The sequence below is a fragment of the Ursus arctos genome, unplaced genomic scaffold (assembly GCF_023065955.2).
Source record: "Ursus arctos isolate Adak ecotype North America unplaced genomic scaffold, UrsArc2.0 scaffold_23, whole genome shotgun sequence".
Classification (NCBI taxonomy): Eukaryota; Metazoa; Chordata; class Mammalia; order Carnivora; family Ursidae; genus Ursus; species Ursus arctos.
In genome coordinates, this window is record NW_026622908.1 from 19,037,995 (window position 1) to 19,054,187 (window position 16,193).

At 40.1% G+C, this 16,193-nt stretch overlaps 1 protein-coding gene and 1 pseudogene across 1 annotated transcript in view; one reads left to right on the forward strand and one right to left on the reverse strand.

Moving 5' to 3' along the window:
• Positions 1–16,193, reverse strand: part of DCDC1 (doublecortin domain containing 1) — a 415,749-nt gene that overhangs the window by 240,092 nt on the left and 159,464 nt on the right. The window lies entirely within an intron of this gene.
• LOC113265145 (small nucleolar RNA U3) lies at positions 4,251–4,343 on the forward strand (annotated as a pseudogene).

Genomic DNA, 16,193 nt, shown 5'->3' on the forward strand with positions numbered 1-16,193 from the left:
GTGTCATTTTGGCAATATCAGTCTAATCTGCTGGCACTGCTGAGTGCCCCACCCCCCATACTACAGCTAAACCACAACCAGCCAGGTGAGTGCCACGTTCACCCATCCATGACACGGCTGAGTAAGTATATGCCATGCCACAGCCAATAAGCATATGAAGTCCACACGGGAGATGTCCCTTGAGCACATGACTCTGGTGTCAATAGGTCATTGTGCTTCTGGGCCCCAAGATCATCTCCTACACAAGGCTACTCCTTCAAGACCAGGAGAGAGTTTTATCTAATACAAACACAAAGAATCAGAAAAATGAGGAGAGAGAAAAATATAGTTCAAATAAAAGAATAAGATAGGTGGAATGGACGATAGTAGCAGAGTAGGAGGATCCTAGGCTTGCTTCATCCCACAAGTACAACTAGATAACTATCAAATCATCTTAAATATCCCAGAAATTGACCTGAAGACTGGACGAACCAACTCCACAACTAAAGGTAGATAAGAGGCCACACTGAAGAAGGTAGGAAGTATGGAGATGCAGTTTGAGAGAGAAATGGATTGTGGCCACTGTGGTGGGAATGGAGCTGTGGTCTTTAAGAAGGGCAAGAGACAGACTAACACACAGGAAAGTGCATGGGAAAAATGAATCCCCATTGCAATTGCCTTGTAAACTGAGAGGGACCAAATTTTATGAGTTCTTGCAACCAGTGGGGCTTAAAGCCTGGAGTTTTAGAGGTCAGTATGCTTGGCTTGGGGAGAGCCTAGAGGCACTGGGGCTGTTCTTGGAGAGAAGGCAGGGCAAACAGCCCACAGACATATGGCCTGGAAACAGCAATCTGAAGAGCACCTGGGGCACACAGTGGGGAGGTTATTTGCTCATCTCAGAGTGTGTCCCAGGGAGACAGCAGTCACAGAGAGAATTCTGTGGGAACAAAGACCTGACAGGTGCCATTTCCCTCTCCCACTCCTTAACACAAACATAGTGCTACCTGTGGGAACCAGCACAGCACCCACACTCCCTACCTAATTTGCTTAAACCAAGTCCCATCCCCCACACTCCAGTGAAACCACCCTTCCCAGTCATGCTTGCCTCAGTCCCAGAGCAGTGGGCCCCCTCTCCCAGAAGACCAACCCAACCCCTGCCAACACTGTGTTTCCCAACCTGGACATTTTGTGTGGGCCTTGGTTCCAGCAGCAGTGTTGAAAGGTCTCATTTCACAAGTAGACCAGAGCACACCTAGTTACAACTCACCATATTCAGGCTAGAGGACAAACACTGCCCACAATAGGCAAAGAGAGGCTCTGCAGACGACTGTCCTAAAGGATAAAGTGGCCAGGACAAAACAGCAGAGTGCATGTAGCACACACAGAGTGCATGTAGCACACATTCCCTGAAGTGCCAGGCCCTGGGATTAGGGCACACTACACTGCAGGGCACGACAGGACCTCTTCTTCATAAGGCCATTACCCTCCAGAAGAGGAGATGTACACACAGAAGCAGGCACAGAGACTTAGATAAAATGAGAAGAGAATGGAATTTGTCCCAAAGGAAAGAACAGAACAAGGCCACAGCCAGAGATATAAATAAAACAGATAAGTAGCATGCCTGATAGAGAATTTAAAGTAATGATCATAAAGATACTTGACTTGAGAAAAGAGTGGAAGATATCAGTGAGACTCTTAAGGCAGAACTAAGGAATAACATAGCAGAGATAAAGGGTTCAATAAACAAAAAGAGAAACACACTTGATGGAATGAACTGCAGGCTGGAAGAAGCAGAGGAATGAATTAATGACCTAGAAGACAGAGTAATGGAAGGTAATCAAGCTGAACAAAAGTGAGAAAGAGGAATTATGCAAAACAAGAACAGACTTAGGGAATTCAGTGACTCCATCAAACTCAATAACATTCGTGTTATAGAAGTCCTAGAAGAAAAAGAGAGAGAAAGGGAGCAGAAAATTTATTTGAAGAGATGATTGTTGAAAACTTACCTAATCTGGAAAAGGAAACAGATATACAGATCCAGAAGGCACAGAGAACCCCCAACAAAATCAACAAAAGCAGATCCACACCAAGACATATTATAATCAAAATGGCAAGATGTAGCGATAAAGAAAAAAAATTTAAGCACCAAGACAAAAGAAGACAGTTACATACAGAGGAAACCCCACAAAGATATCAGGAGATTTTTCAGCAGAAACTTTCCAAGCCAGAAGGAAGTGGATTTATATATTCGAAGTGCTGAATGGAAAACATTTTCAGCCAAGAATATTCTGACCAGCAAGGCTATCATTCAGAATAGAAGGACAGATAAAGAGTTTCCCAGACAAATAAAAATTAAAGGAGTTCATGACCACTCAACCAGCCCTGCAAGAAATATTAGAGAGGATTCTTTGAGCGAAAAAAGACCAAAATTGATAGAATGAATGTAGGAAACACAAAAGCAGTAAAAAAGAATATTTATGTAAAATATCAGCCATGGAACTCACAAAATAAAAGGATGTAAGATATGACACCATATACCTAAAACGTGGTAAGGAAAGCAATAAGAATGCATTCAAACTTAAATGACCATCAACTTAATATAGACTGCTATATGCAGAAGATGTTATATACAAACCTAATGGTAACCACAAATCAAACAACACTAATAAATATGGAAAAAATAAAGAGAAAAAATCCAAATATATCACTAAAGAAAACCAGCCAATTATGAAAGTGGGAAAGACAAGAAAGGACCAGAGAAAATCTTCAGAAATAACTACAAAATGGGTATGTAAAATGGCAATAAATACATATCTATCAATAATTACTTTGAACGTAAATGGACCAAACACTCCAATCATAAGACAACAGGTGACAGAATGGATAAAAAAAACAACACCCATCAATTTGCTGTTTCCAAGAGATTCATTTTAGAGCTAAAGACACCTGCAGATCTAAAGAAAGGGGATAGAGAAATATTTATCAGGCAAATGGATGTCAAAAGGAAGCCAGATAGCAATACTTAACACTGGACAAAATAGACTTTATAACAATAACTGTAATAAGAGACAAAGAACACTATATAATAATAAATGGGACAATCCAACAAGAAGAAATAATAATTGTAAATATTTATGTGCTCAACATGGGAGCACCCAAACACATAAAACAGCTAATAATAAACACAAAGGAACTAACTGATAATAACAGTAGTAGGGGACTTTAACACCCCATTTACATCAACAGATCATCTAAACAGAATATCGACAAGAAAATAATGATTTTGAATGACACAGTGAACCAGATGGATTTAACAGATATATTCAGAACATTCCATCCTAAAAGAGCAGAATACACACATGTTTCAAGTGCACATGGAACATTCTCCAGAATAGACCACATATTAGGCCACAAAACAAGCCTCAACAAATTAAAAAAGATCAAAGTCAGCCAATGCGTCTTTTATAACCACAACGCTATGAAACTAGAAGTCAATCACAAGAAAAACTCTGGAAAGACCACAAATGTATGGAGGTTAATTAATATACTACTACTAAACAATGAATGAGTCAACCAGGAAATCAAAGAAGAAATTTAAAAAATACATGGAAATAACGAAAATGAAAACAGAACAGTCTAAAACCTTAGGGATGTAATAAAAGTGGTTCTAAGAGGAAAGTTTATAGCAATACAGGCTAACCTCAAGAAGCAAGAAAAATCTTAAATAAACATCCTAACCTAATATCTAAAGGAGCTAGAAAAAGAACAAACAAAACCTAAAACCAGCAGAAAGAAGGAATAAAGATTAGCTCAAAATAAAAAATATAAAAACAAAACAAACAAACAAACAAACACAATAGAACAGATTAATGAACCAGGAGCTGGATCTTTGGGGGAAAAAATAAAATAAAATCAATAAATTTCTATCCAGACTTATCAAAAAAAAGGGGGTGGGAGAAATGACTCAAATAAGTAAAAGGACAAATGAGAGGAGAGTTAACAACAAACATCACAGAAATCTGAACAATTATAAGAGAATCTTATGAAAAACTATATGCCAATAAATTGGACAACCCATGAATAAACTGAAATGGATAAATTCTGGGAAACATATAACCTACCAAAACTGGAACAGGAAGAAATCAAAAAATTTTACAGACCGATCACCAGCAGAAAAAAAAAAAAAATTGTATCAGTAAGCAAAAAACTCCCAACAAACAAAAGTTAAGAACCAGAAGCCATCACAGGTCAATTCTACCACATATTTAAAGAAGACTATACTTTCAGGGATCATTTCTATAGTTTGTTACCACACATTTAAAGAAGAATTAATACCCACCAGGGGTAAAGAAAACCAAAGCTGGAGGCATCACAATGCCTGACTTCAAGCTATATTACAAAGCTGTGATCATCAAGACAACATGGTATTGGCACAAAAACAGACACATAGATCAATGGAACAGAATAGAGACCCCAGAAATGGACCCTCAGCTCTATGGTCAACTAACCTTCCACAAAGCAGGAAAGAATGTCCAATGGAAAAAAGACAGTCTCTTCAATAAATGGTGCTGGGAATATTGGATAGCCACATGCAGAGGAATGAAACTGGACCATTCTCTTACACCATACACAAAGATAAACTCAAAATGGATGAAAGACCTAAATGTGAGATAGGAATCTATCAAAATCCTAGAGAATATAGGCAGTAACCACTTCAACATCAGCCACAGCAACTTCTTGCAAGACACGTCTCTAAAGGCAAGGGAAACACAAAAGTAAAAATGAACTATTGGGACTTCAGCAAGATAGAAAGCTTCTTCACAGTAAAGGAAACAGTCAGCAAAACTAAAAGGCAACCTACAGGGGCTCCTGGGCTGCTCAGATGGTTAAGCATCTGCCTTCAGCTCAGGTCATGATATGAAGGGTCCTGGAATCGAGACCCATGTCAGGCTCCCAGCTCAGCAGGCAGCCTGCTTCTCCCTCTCCCTCTGCCTCTCCCCCTGCTTGTGCTCTCTCTGTCTCTCTCTCTCAAATGAATAAGTAAAAGCTTTAAAAAAAATTAAAAAAACAAAAGGCAACCTACGGAATGGGAGAAGATATTTGCAAATGACATAACAGATAAAGGGCTGGTATCCAAGATCTATAAAGAACTTATCAAACTCAACATCAAAAAAACCCCAAATAATCCAGTCAAGAAATGGGCAGAAGACATGAAAACACACTTCTCCAAAGAAGACATACAAATGGCTAACAGACACATGAAAAAATCCACATCACTTGCCATCAGAGAAATACAAATCAAAGCCATAATGAGATACAACCTTACACCAGTTAGAATGTCTAAAATTAACGAGATAGGGAGCAACAAATGTTGGAAAGGATGTGGAGAAAGGGAAACCCTCTTACACAGTTGATGGGAATGCAAGCTGGTACAGCCAGTCTGGAAAACAGTATGGAGGTTCCTCAAGAAGTTAATAATAGAGCTATCCTACAACCCAGCAATTGCACTACTGGGTATTTACCCCAAAAATACAAATGCAGTGAAACAAAGGGCACATGAACCCCAACGTTCATAGCAGCAATGTCCACAATTGCCAAACTGTGGAAGGAGCCAAGATGTTGTTCAACAGGTGAATGGATAAAGATGTGGTTCATATATACAATGGGATATTACTCAGCCATCAGAAAGAATGAATACCTACCATTTACATTGGCATGGGTGAAACTGGAGGATATTATACTAAGTGAAATAAGTCAATCAGAAGAGACAATTATCATATGGTTTCACTCACATGTGGAATATAAGGAATAGTGCAGAGGACAATAGGGGAAGGGAGGTAAAACTGAATGGGAAGAAATCAGAGAGGGAGATAAACCATGAGAGACCCTTGACTCCGAGAAACAAACTGAGGGTTGCAGAAAGGGAGGTGGATGGGGGAATGGGGTAACTGGGTGATGGGCATTAAGGAGGGCACATGATGTGATGAACACTGGGTGTTATATACAACTAAGGAATCATTGAACATCATATCAAAAACTAATGACGTACTATATGTTGGCTAATCGAATTTAAATAATAAAAAAAAGAAAAGAAGAAGAAGAAGAGTTAATACAAATCCTCCTAAAACTATTCCAAAAAATAGAAAAGGAAGGAAAACTTCCAAATTCATTCTATGAGGTGAGCACTACACTGATACCAAAACTAGATAAAGACACCACAAAAAAAAAAAAAAAAATGAGAACTATGGGCCAATATCTCTGATGAACATAGACACAAAAACCCTCAACAAAATACTAGTAAACCAAATCCAACAATACATTACAAAAATCATTCCCCACAATCAAGTGGGATTTATTCCTGAGCTACAAGTGTGGTTCAATAATTGCAAATCAATCAATGTAATACATCATATCAATAAGAGAAAGGAGAAGGACCATATGATCATTTCAATAGATGCAGAAAAAGCATTTGACTAAGTAACACATCCATTCATGATAAAAACCCTCAACAAAGTAGGTTTATAGGGAACATACCTCAACATAATAAAGGCCATATATGAAAAAGAAAAAAAAAAAACCCACAGCTAACATAATCCTTAATGGGGAAAAACTGAGAGCTTTTCCCCTAAGGTCAGGAACAAGACAGGGATGTCCATTCTCAGCACTTTTATTCCCAACATAGTACTGGAAGTCTTGGCCACAGCAATCAGACAATGAAAAGAAATAAAAGGCATCCAAATGGGCAAGGAAGGAGTAACATTGTCACTATTTGCGGATGACATGATACTATATATAGAAAACCCAAAGACTACCAAAAACTGCTAGAACTGATAAATGAATTCAGTAAAGCTGCAGGAAACAAAACCAATGTACAGAAATCTGTTGCATTTCTATGCACCAGTAAAGAAGCAGCAGGAAGAGAAATTAAGAAAATAATCCCATTTATAATTACACCAAAAATATTAAGATGCCTAAGAATAAACATAACCAAAGAGGTGAAAGACCTGTACTCTGAAAACGATAAAACACTGGTAAAAGAAATTGAAAATGATGCAAAGGGAGGGAGGAGTTAAGATGGCGGAGGAGTAGGGGAACCCTTTTTCAGCCGGTCCCCTGAGTCGAGCTGGATAGGTACCAGACCAGCCTAAATAACCACGGAATCAGCCTGAGACGCAGGATGATGCATCTGGATCTCTACAAATGAACATCTCCAGCGCTGAGTATTGAGGTACGAAGAGGGGAGCTGTAAACCGTGCACGGATATCGGAAGATAAACGGAAGGGGGAGGGAGCCACCGCGTTTGGGCGCCGGGAAGCGGCAGCCACCTGCACGGGGGAGCTGGCGGACTCACAGAGGGCACCCGCGAGAGCGCGGACTGAGACCGGTGAGCCGAGAATGCTCGCGCCACCAGGCATCTCCCGGAACACCGGAATCCCGGTGTGCTCAGGGGATCCAGACTGAGACCGGGAACTCCCGGAGCGCGCGCGGGGCGGCTGGCGGCTGGCGGGCCACCTGAACGGGGGAGCGGGCGGACTCGCGGTCGGCACCCGCGAAACAGCAGACTGAGACCCTGAACCGGGTGCGCGCGCCACCAGGCTTCTCACGAAACTCCGGAATCGAGGTGCGCTCACCGGGCATAGACTGAGACCGGGAGACCCGGGAGGGCGCGGGGCGGCCGGTGGCTGGCGGCATTAGAAACACAAAGGACAGAGACAGGGCGGCCGGTGGCTGGCGGCATTAGAAACACAAAGGACAGAGACGCGCCGGTCCTGGAAGTGAGGGCAGGGACGCCGGGTGTGGGGCGCACATCCTGGGACGCTGCAGGGTTGAGCAGCACCAACAGTAATAGAGTTAAAGTGGCCAGAACATCAGTGGAGAACGGGCCGCAATCCCTCTGTTCTGCGACAATGCAGCCTCTGCTGCTCTGACCCTCAGAAGAGGCATAGCCGGCCGCCAGGGAAAGCCGCCAGAGAACAAAAGCCTGGAAATACCGGCTCAGAGAGTGCCCATCCCCATCCTCCCTCGCAGGGGACATGGAGACTGTAACCAAACAGGGTTGCCTGAGTATCGGCGCGGCAGGCCCCTCCCCCAGAACACAGAAGGCAGGCTGAAAAATCAAGAAGCCCACAACCCGGGTGCCTGGGTGGCGCAGTCATTGAGCACCTGTCTCCGGCTTAGGGCGTGATCCCGGCGTTCCGGAAAGGAGTCCCTCATCGGGCTCCTCCGCTGGGAGCCTGCTTCTTCCTCTCTCACTCCCCTGCTTATGTTTCGTTCTTGCTGACTGTATGTCTCCCTCTCTCAGATAAGTAAATAAATAAAATCTTTAAAGAAGCCCACATCTCTAAGATCCCTATAAAACAAGGGGCACGGCCTGGGACCCAGTCAATAATTTTGGGCTCTGGAAACCCCGCAACCTCTCTTCATCAGAATGACAAGAAGGAGAAGCCCCCCCCAGCAAAGAAAAGACAGTGAGTCAGTGGCCTCTGCCACAGAAGTAACGGATATGGATGTAACCAAATTATCAGAAATGGAATTCAGAGTAACAATGGTCAAGATAATGAGTAGACTTGAAAAAAGTATTCAGGAAAATATTACTGAGAATATAGAATCCCTAAGGGCGGAAATGAGAGCGAATTTGACAGAAATTAAAAATTCTATGAGCCAAATGCAGGTAAAACTAGAGGCTCTGACGGCCAGGGTCACGGAAGCGGAGGAAAGGGTTAGTGAATTGGAGGACGGGTTAAGGGAGGAAAAAATAAAAATAGAAGATGGTCTTAAAAAAATCCACGCCCACGAATGTTGGCTACGGGAGATTACTGACTCAACGAAACGATCCAATGTTAGAATCATCGGCATCCCCGAGGGGGTGGAGAAAAACAGAGGCCTAGAAGAGATATTTGAACAAATTGTAGCTGAAAACTTCCCTAATCTAGCAAGGGAAACAAAAATTCGTGTCCAAGAGGCAGAGAGGACCCCTCCCAAGCTCAACCATGACAGACCTACACCACGTCACGTCATAGTGCAATTCGCAAATATGAGATCCAAGGATACAGTATTGAAAGCGGCCAGGGCAAAGAAATTTCTCACGTACCAAGGCAAAGGCATCAGAATTACGTCAGACCTGTCTACACAGACCTGGAATGAGAGAAAGGGTTGGGGGAGCATTTTTAAAGCTCTTTCAGAGAAAAACATGCAGCCAAGGATCCTTTATCCAGCAAGGCTGTCATTCAGAATTGATGGAGAAATAAAGACATTTCAGAATCGACAGTCACTAGCCAATTTCGTAACCACGAAACCAGCCCTACAGGAGGTATCACGGGGGGTTCTATAAAAGTAAAAAGGCCCCAAGAGTGATACAAAACAGAAAGTCACAGCCAATACAAACAAAGACTTTACTGACAACATGGCAGAATTAAAAGCATATCTCTCAGTACTCAGCCTGAACATTAATGGTTTAAATTCTTGCTTTAAACGCCACAGGGTTGCAGATTGGATAAAAAGAAATGACCCATCCATTTGCTGTCTACAAGAGACTCATTTCGAACCCAAAGATGCATTTAGACTGAGAGTAAGGGGATGGAGTACCATCTTTCACGCAAATGGACCTCAAAAGAAAGCTGGGGTAGCAATTCTCATATCAGATAAATTGGATTTTAAACTACAGACTATAGTTAGAGATGCAGAAGGGCACTATATTATTCTTAAAGGAAGTATTCAACAAGTGGATATGACAATTATAAATATATATGCCCCCAACAGGGGAGCAGCAAGATACACAAGCCAACTCTTAACCAGAATAAAGAGACATATAGATAAAAATACATTAATAGTAGGGGACCTCAACACTCCACTCTCAGAAATAGACAGAACACCCTGGCAAAAACTAAGCAAAGAATCAAAGGCTTTGAATGCCATACTCGACGAGTTGGACCTCATAGATATATATAGAACACTACACCCCAGAACCAAAGAATACTCATTCTATTCTAATGCCCATGGAACATTTTCAAGAAGAGACCATGTTCTGGGACACAAAACAGGTCTCAGCCGATACCAAAAGACTGAAATTATCCCCTGCATATTCTCAGACCACAACGCTCTGAAATTGGAACTCAACCACAAGGAAAAATTTGGAAGAAACTCAAACACTTGGAGACTAAGAACCATCCTGCTCAGGAATGACTCAATAAACCAGGAAATCAAAAATCAACTTAAACAATTTATGGAGACCAATGAGAATGAAAATACAACAGTCCAAAACCTATGGGATACTGCAAAGGCAGTCCTAAGGGGGAAATACATAGCCATCCAAGCCTCACTCAAAAGAATAGAAAAATCTAAAATGCAGTTTTTATATTCTCACCTCAAGAAGCTGGAACAGCAACAGAGGGACAGGCCTAATCCACGCACAAGGAAGCAGCTGACCAAAATTAAAGCTGAAATCAATCAAGCAGAAACCAGAAGTACAGTAGAGCAGATCAACAGGACTAGAAGCTGGTTCTTGGAGAGAATCAATAAAATTGACAGACCACTGGCAAGACTTATCCAAAAGAAAAGAGAAAGGACCCAGATTATTAAAATTATGAATGAAAAAGGAGAGGTCACGACGAACACCATTGAAATTGGAAGGATTATTAGAATTTTTTATCAACAGCTATATGCCAATAAACTAAGCAATCTGGAAGAGATGGAATCCTTCCTGGAAACCTATAAACTACCAAGATTGAAACAGGAAGAAATTGATTTCTTAAACAGGCCAATTAATTATGAAGAAATTGAGTCAGTGATAAACAACCTTCCAAATAACAAAACTCCAGGCCCGGACGGTTTTCCTGGGGAATTCTACCAAACATTCAAAGAAGAAATAATACCTATTCTCCTAAAGCTATTTCAAAAAATAGAAACAGAAGGAAAGCTACCAAACTCATTCTATGAGGCCAATATTACCTTGATCCCCAAACCAGGCAAAGACCCCCTCAAAAAGGAGAATTACAAACCGATTTCCCTAATGAATATGGACGCCAAAATCCTCAACAAGATACTTGCTAATAGAATCCAACAGTTCATTAAAAGGATTATCCACCACGATCAAGTGGGATTCATACCTGGGATGCAAGCGTGGTTCAATATTCGCAAATCAATCAGCGTGATACATCATATCAACAAGAAAAGACTCAAGAACCATATGATCCTCTCAATCGATGCCGAAAAAGCATTTGACAAAATACAGCATCCTTTCCTGATTAAAACTGTTCAGAGTGTAGGAATAGAAGGTACATTTCTCAATCTCATAAAAGCCATCTATGAAAAGCCTACTGCAAATATTATTCTCAATGGGGAAAAGCTGGAAGCCTTTCCCTTAAGATCAGGAACACGACAAGGATGCCCACTCTCGCCACTATTATTCAACATAGTACTAGAAGTCCTTGCAACAGCAATCAGACAACAAAAAGGGATCAAAGGTATTCAAATCGGCAAAGAAGAAGTCAAAATGTCTCTCTTCGCAGACGACATGATACTCTATATGGAAAACCCAAAAGAAGCCACTCCCAAACTATTAGAAGTTATAGAGCAATTCAGTAAGGTGGCGGGATACAAAATCAATGCTCAGAAATCAGTTGCATTTCTGTACACGAATAATGAGAACGAAGAAAGAGAAATCAGGGAATCCATCCCATTTACAATAGCACCAAAAACCATACGTTACCTTGGAATTAACTTAACCAGAGACGTAAAGGACCTTTATTCTAGAAACTATAAATCACTCTTAAAAGACATTGAGGAAGACATAAAAAGATGGAAAGATATTCCATGCTCATGGATCGGAAGAATTAACATAGTTAAAATGTCCATGCTACCCAGAGCAATCTACACTTTCAATGCTATCCCGATCAAAATACCGAGAACGTTTTTCAAAGAACTGGAACAAATAGTCCTTAAATTTGTATGGAACCAGAAAAGACCCCGAATCTCCAAGGAACTGTTGAAAAGGAAAAACAAAGCTGGGGGCATCACAATGCCGGATTTCGAGCTGTACTACAAAGCTGTGATCACAAAGACAGCATGGTACTGGCACAAAAACAGACACATAGACCAATGGAACAGAATAGAGAGCCCAGAAATGGACCCTCGGCTCTTTGGGCAACTAATATTTGATAAAGCAGGAAAAAACATCCGGTGGGAAAAAGACAGTCTCTTCAATAAATGGTGCTGGGAAAATTGGACAGCTACATGCAAAAGAATGAAACTTGACCACTATCTCACACCATACACAAAAATAAACTCCAAATGGATGAAAGACCTCGATGTGAGACAGGAATCCATCAAAATTCTAGAGAAGAACATAGGCAGCAACCTCTACGACATCGGCCAAAGCAACCTTTTTCATGACACATCCCCAAAGGCAAAAGAAACAAAAGATAAAATGAATTTATGGGACTTCATCAAGATTAAAAGTTTCTGCACATCCAAGGAAACAGTCAGAAAAACTAAGAGGCAGCCCACGGAATGGGAGAATATATTTGCAAATGACACTACAAATAAAGGACTGGTATCCAAGATCTACAAAGAACTTCTCAAACTCAATACACGAGAAACAAATAAACAAATCAAAAAATGGGCAGAAGATATGAACAGACACTTTTCCAATGAAGACATACAAATGGCTAACAGACACATGAAAAAATGTTCAAAATCATTAGCCATCAAGGAAATTCAAATCAAAACCACACTGAGATACCACCTTACGCCAGTTAGAATGGCAAAAATAAACAAGGCAAGAAACAACAATTGTTGGAGAGGATGTGGAGAAAGGGGATCCCTCCTACATTGTTGGTGGGAATGCAAGTTGGTACAGCCACTCTGGAAAACCGTGTGGAGGTCCCTTAAAAAGTTAAAAATTGAGCTACCCTATGATCCAGCCATTGCACTACTGGGTGTTTACCCCAAAGATACAGACGTAGTGAAGAGAAGGGCCATATGCACCCCAATGTTCATAGCAGCAATGTCCACAATAGCTAAATCGTGGAAGGAGCTGAGATGCCCTGCAACAGATGACTGGATTAAGAAGTTGTGGTCCATATATACAATGGAATATTACTCAGCAATCAGAAAGAATGAGTTCTCAACATTTGCTACAACATGGACGGCACTGGAGGAGATAATGCTTAGTGAAATAAGTCAAGCAGAGAAAGACAACTATCATATGATTTCTCTCATCTATGGAACATAAGAACTAGAATGATCAGTAGGGGAAGAAAGGGATAAAGAAAGGGGGGGTAATCAGAAGGGGGAATGAAACATGAGAGACTATGGACTATGAGAAACAAACTGAGGGCTACAGAGGGGAGGGGGGTGGGGGAATGGGATAGACCGGTGATGGGTAGTAAGGAGGGCACATATTGCATGGTGCACTGGGTGTTATACACAACTAATGAATCATCGAGCCTTACATCGAAAACCGGGGATGTACTGTATGGTGACTAACATAATATAATAAAAAATCATTATTAAAAAAAAAAAAAAAGAAAATGATGCAAAGAAATGGAAAGATATTTCATACTCAAGGATTGGAAGAACAAATATTGTTAAATTGTCTGTATTACCCAAAGGATTCTACAGAGTCAATGCAATCCCTATCAAATACCAACAGCATTTTTCACAGAACTAGAACAAACAATCCTAAAATTTGTATGAAATCACAAAGGACCCCTGAACAGCCAAAGCAATCTTGAAAAAGCAAAGCAAAGATGGAGGCATCATAATTCCAGACTTCAAGTTACATTACAAAGCTGTAGTGATCAAGAAAGACAGTATGGTACTGGTGCAAAACAGACACCTAGATCAATGGAAAGCATAGAAAACCCAGAAATGAACCCACAACTATGTGGTCGACTCATCTTCAACAAAGGAGGAAAGAATATCCGATGGAAAAAAGACAATCTCTTCAACAAATGGTGTTGGGAAAACTGGACAGCAACATGCAAAAGAATGAAACTAGACGAGACAAAAATAAATTCAAGATGGAGTAAAGACTTGAATGTGAGACCCAAAACCATAAAAATCCTAAAGGAGAACATAGGGAGTAACTTCTCTGACATTGTCTGTAGCATGTTGGTCCCCTGAGGCAAAGGAAACAAAAGCAAAAATAACCTTTTGGACTACATCAAAATAAAAAGCTTCCACATAGCAAAGGAAACAATCAACTAAACTAAAAGGTAATCTATAGAATGGAAGAAGATATTTGCAAATAACATATCCGATAAAGAGTTGGTATCCAAAACATAAAGAACTTAGAAAACTCAACACTCTAAAAACAAATAACCCATTTAAAAATGGGCTGAAGACATAAACAGACATTTCTCCAAAGAAGACATACAGATGACCAACAAACACATGGAAAGATGCTCATCATCACTTATCATCAGGGAAATGCAAATCAAAACTACATTGAGCTATCACCTCACACTTATCAGAATGGCTAAAATCAACAATACAAGAAACAACAGGTGTCGGCAAGGTTGTGGAGAAAGGGGAACCCTCTCACACAGTTGGTGGGAATATAACTGGTGCAGCACCCTGAAAAATAGTATGGAGATTCCTCAAAAAGTTAAAAATAGCACTACCTTATGATCCAGCAATCTCACTACTGGGTATTTACCCAAAGTATACAAAAACAGTAGTTCAAAGTAGGGGACACAAGCACCCCTATATTTATAGCAGCATTATTTACAATAGCTAAGATTTGGAAGAAGCCCAAGCGTCCATAGATTGATGAATGGATACAGAAGATATGGTATATATATTATTCAACCAAAAAAAAAGAGAATGAAATCTTGCCATCTGCAATGACATGGATGGAACTAGAGCGTATAATACTAAGCAAAGTAAGTAAGTCAGAGAAAGACAAATACCACATGATTTCATTCATATGTGGAATTTATGAAACAAAATAAATGAGTAAAGGGGAAAAAAAAGAGAGAGACAGAAACCAAGAAACAGATTCTTAACTACAGAGAACAAACTGGCAGTTACCAGAGGGCAGTTGGGTGGAGAGATGGGTAAATAGGTGCTGGATATTAAGGAGAGCACTTGTAATGAGCACTGGGTAATGTAGGGAGTTGTTGAATCACTACGTTCTATATCTGAAACTAATATTACACTGTATGTTAATATTACACTGAATGTTAATTTAAATAAAAACTTGAAAAAAAAAGAACAAGACAAAAATCTCAGGAAAAGACCTTAATGAAATGGAGATAAGTGATCTACCTGATAAAGAGTTCAAAGTAATGGTCAAAAAATGCTCACCAAACTTGGGAAAAGAATGAATGAACACAGTGAGAACTTCAAAACAAAGAGATGGAAAATATATGAAAGTACCAAAGAAAAGTCAAGAGCTAAATAATATAATGACTGAACTGAAAAATATATTAGAGGAGTTTAACAGCAGACTGATGAAGCCTAACAGTGAGCTGGAAGGCAAGGCAATGGAATTAAAGCAGACAGAACCGCAAAAAGAAAAAAGAATTTAAGAGTAAAAATAACTTAAAAATCTAAAGACAACATCAAGCAGAGTATTAGGAATTCCAGAAGAAGAAAGAGAAAGGGGCAGAGAACTGATTTGAAGAAATAATGGCTGAAAACTTCCTGAATCTGGGGAAGAAAACACATTCAGGTCCAGGAAGCCCAGAGGGTTCCAAAAAAATTGATCCCAAAGAGATCAACACTATTTATAAGTAAAATGTCAGAAGTTAAAGATAGAGAATCTCAAAAGCAGCAAGAGAAAAACAACTTGTTACATACAAGGGAAACCTTATTATTAGCAGATTTTCAGCAAAATGTTACAAGCCAGAAGCAAGTGGCATAACATATTCTGAGGCTGAAGGGAAGAAACTTCCAATCAGAAATACTCTACCTGGAAAGGTTATCATTCAGAATAGGAGAGATAAGGTGTTTTCCAGATAAGCAAAAGATAAAGGAGCTCATCACCACTAACCTGGCCTTACAAGAAATGTTAAAGGAACTTTAAGCTGCAAAAAAATGACAAATTAATATCAAGAAAACTTATGAAGGTAAAAAGGTAAATATATAGTAAGGTAGTAGATTAATCACTTATACAGCTAGTATGAAGGTCAAAAGACAAAAGTCATAAAATTAACTAAAAATGCAATAATTACTTAAGGGATCCATAAAATTAAAAGATGTAAAACATG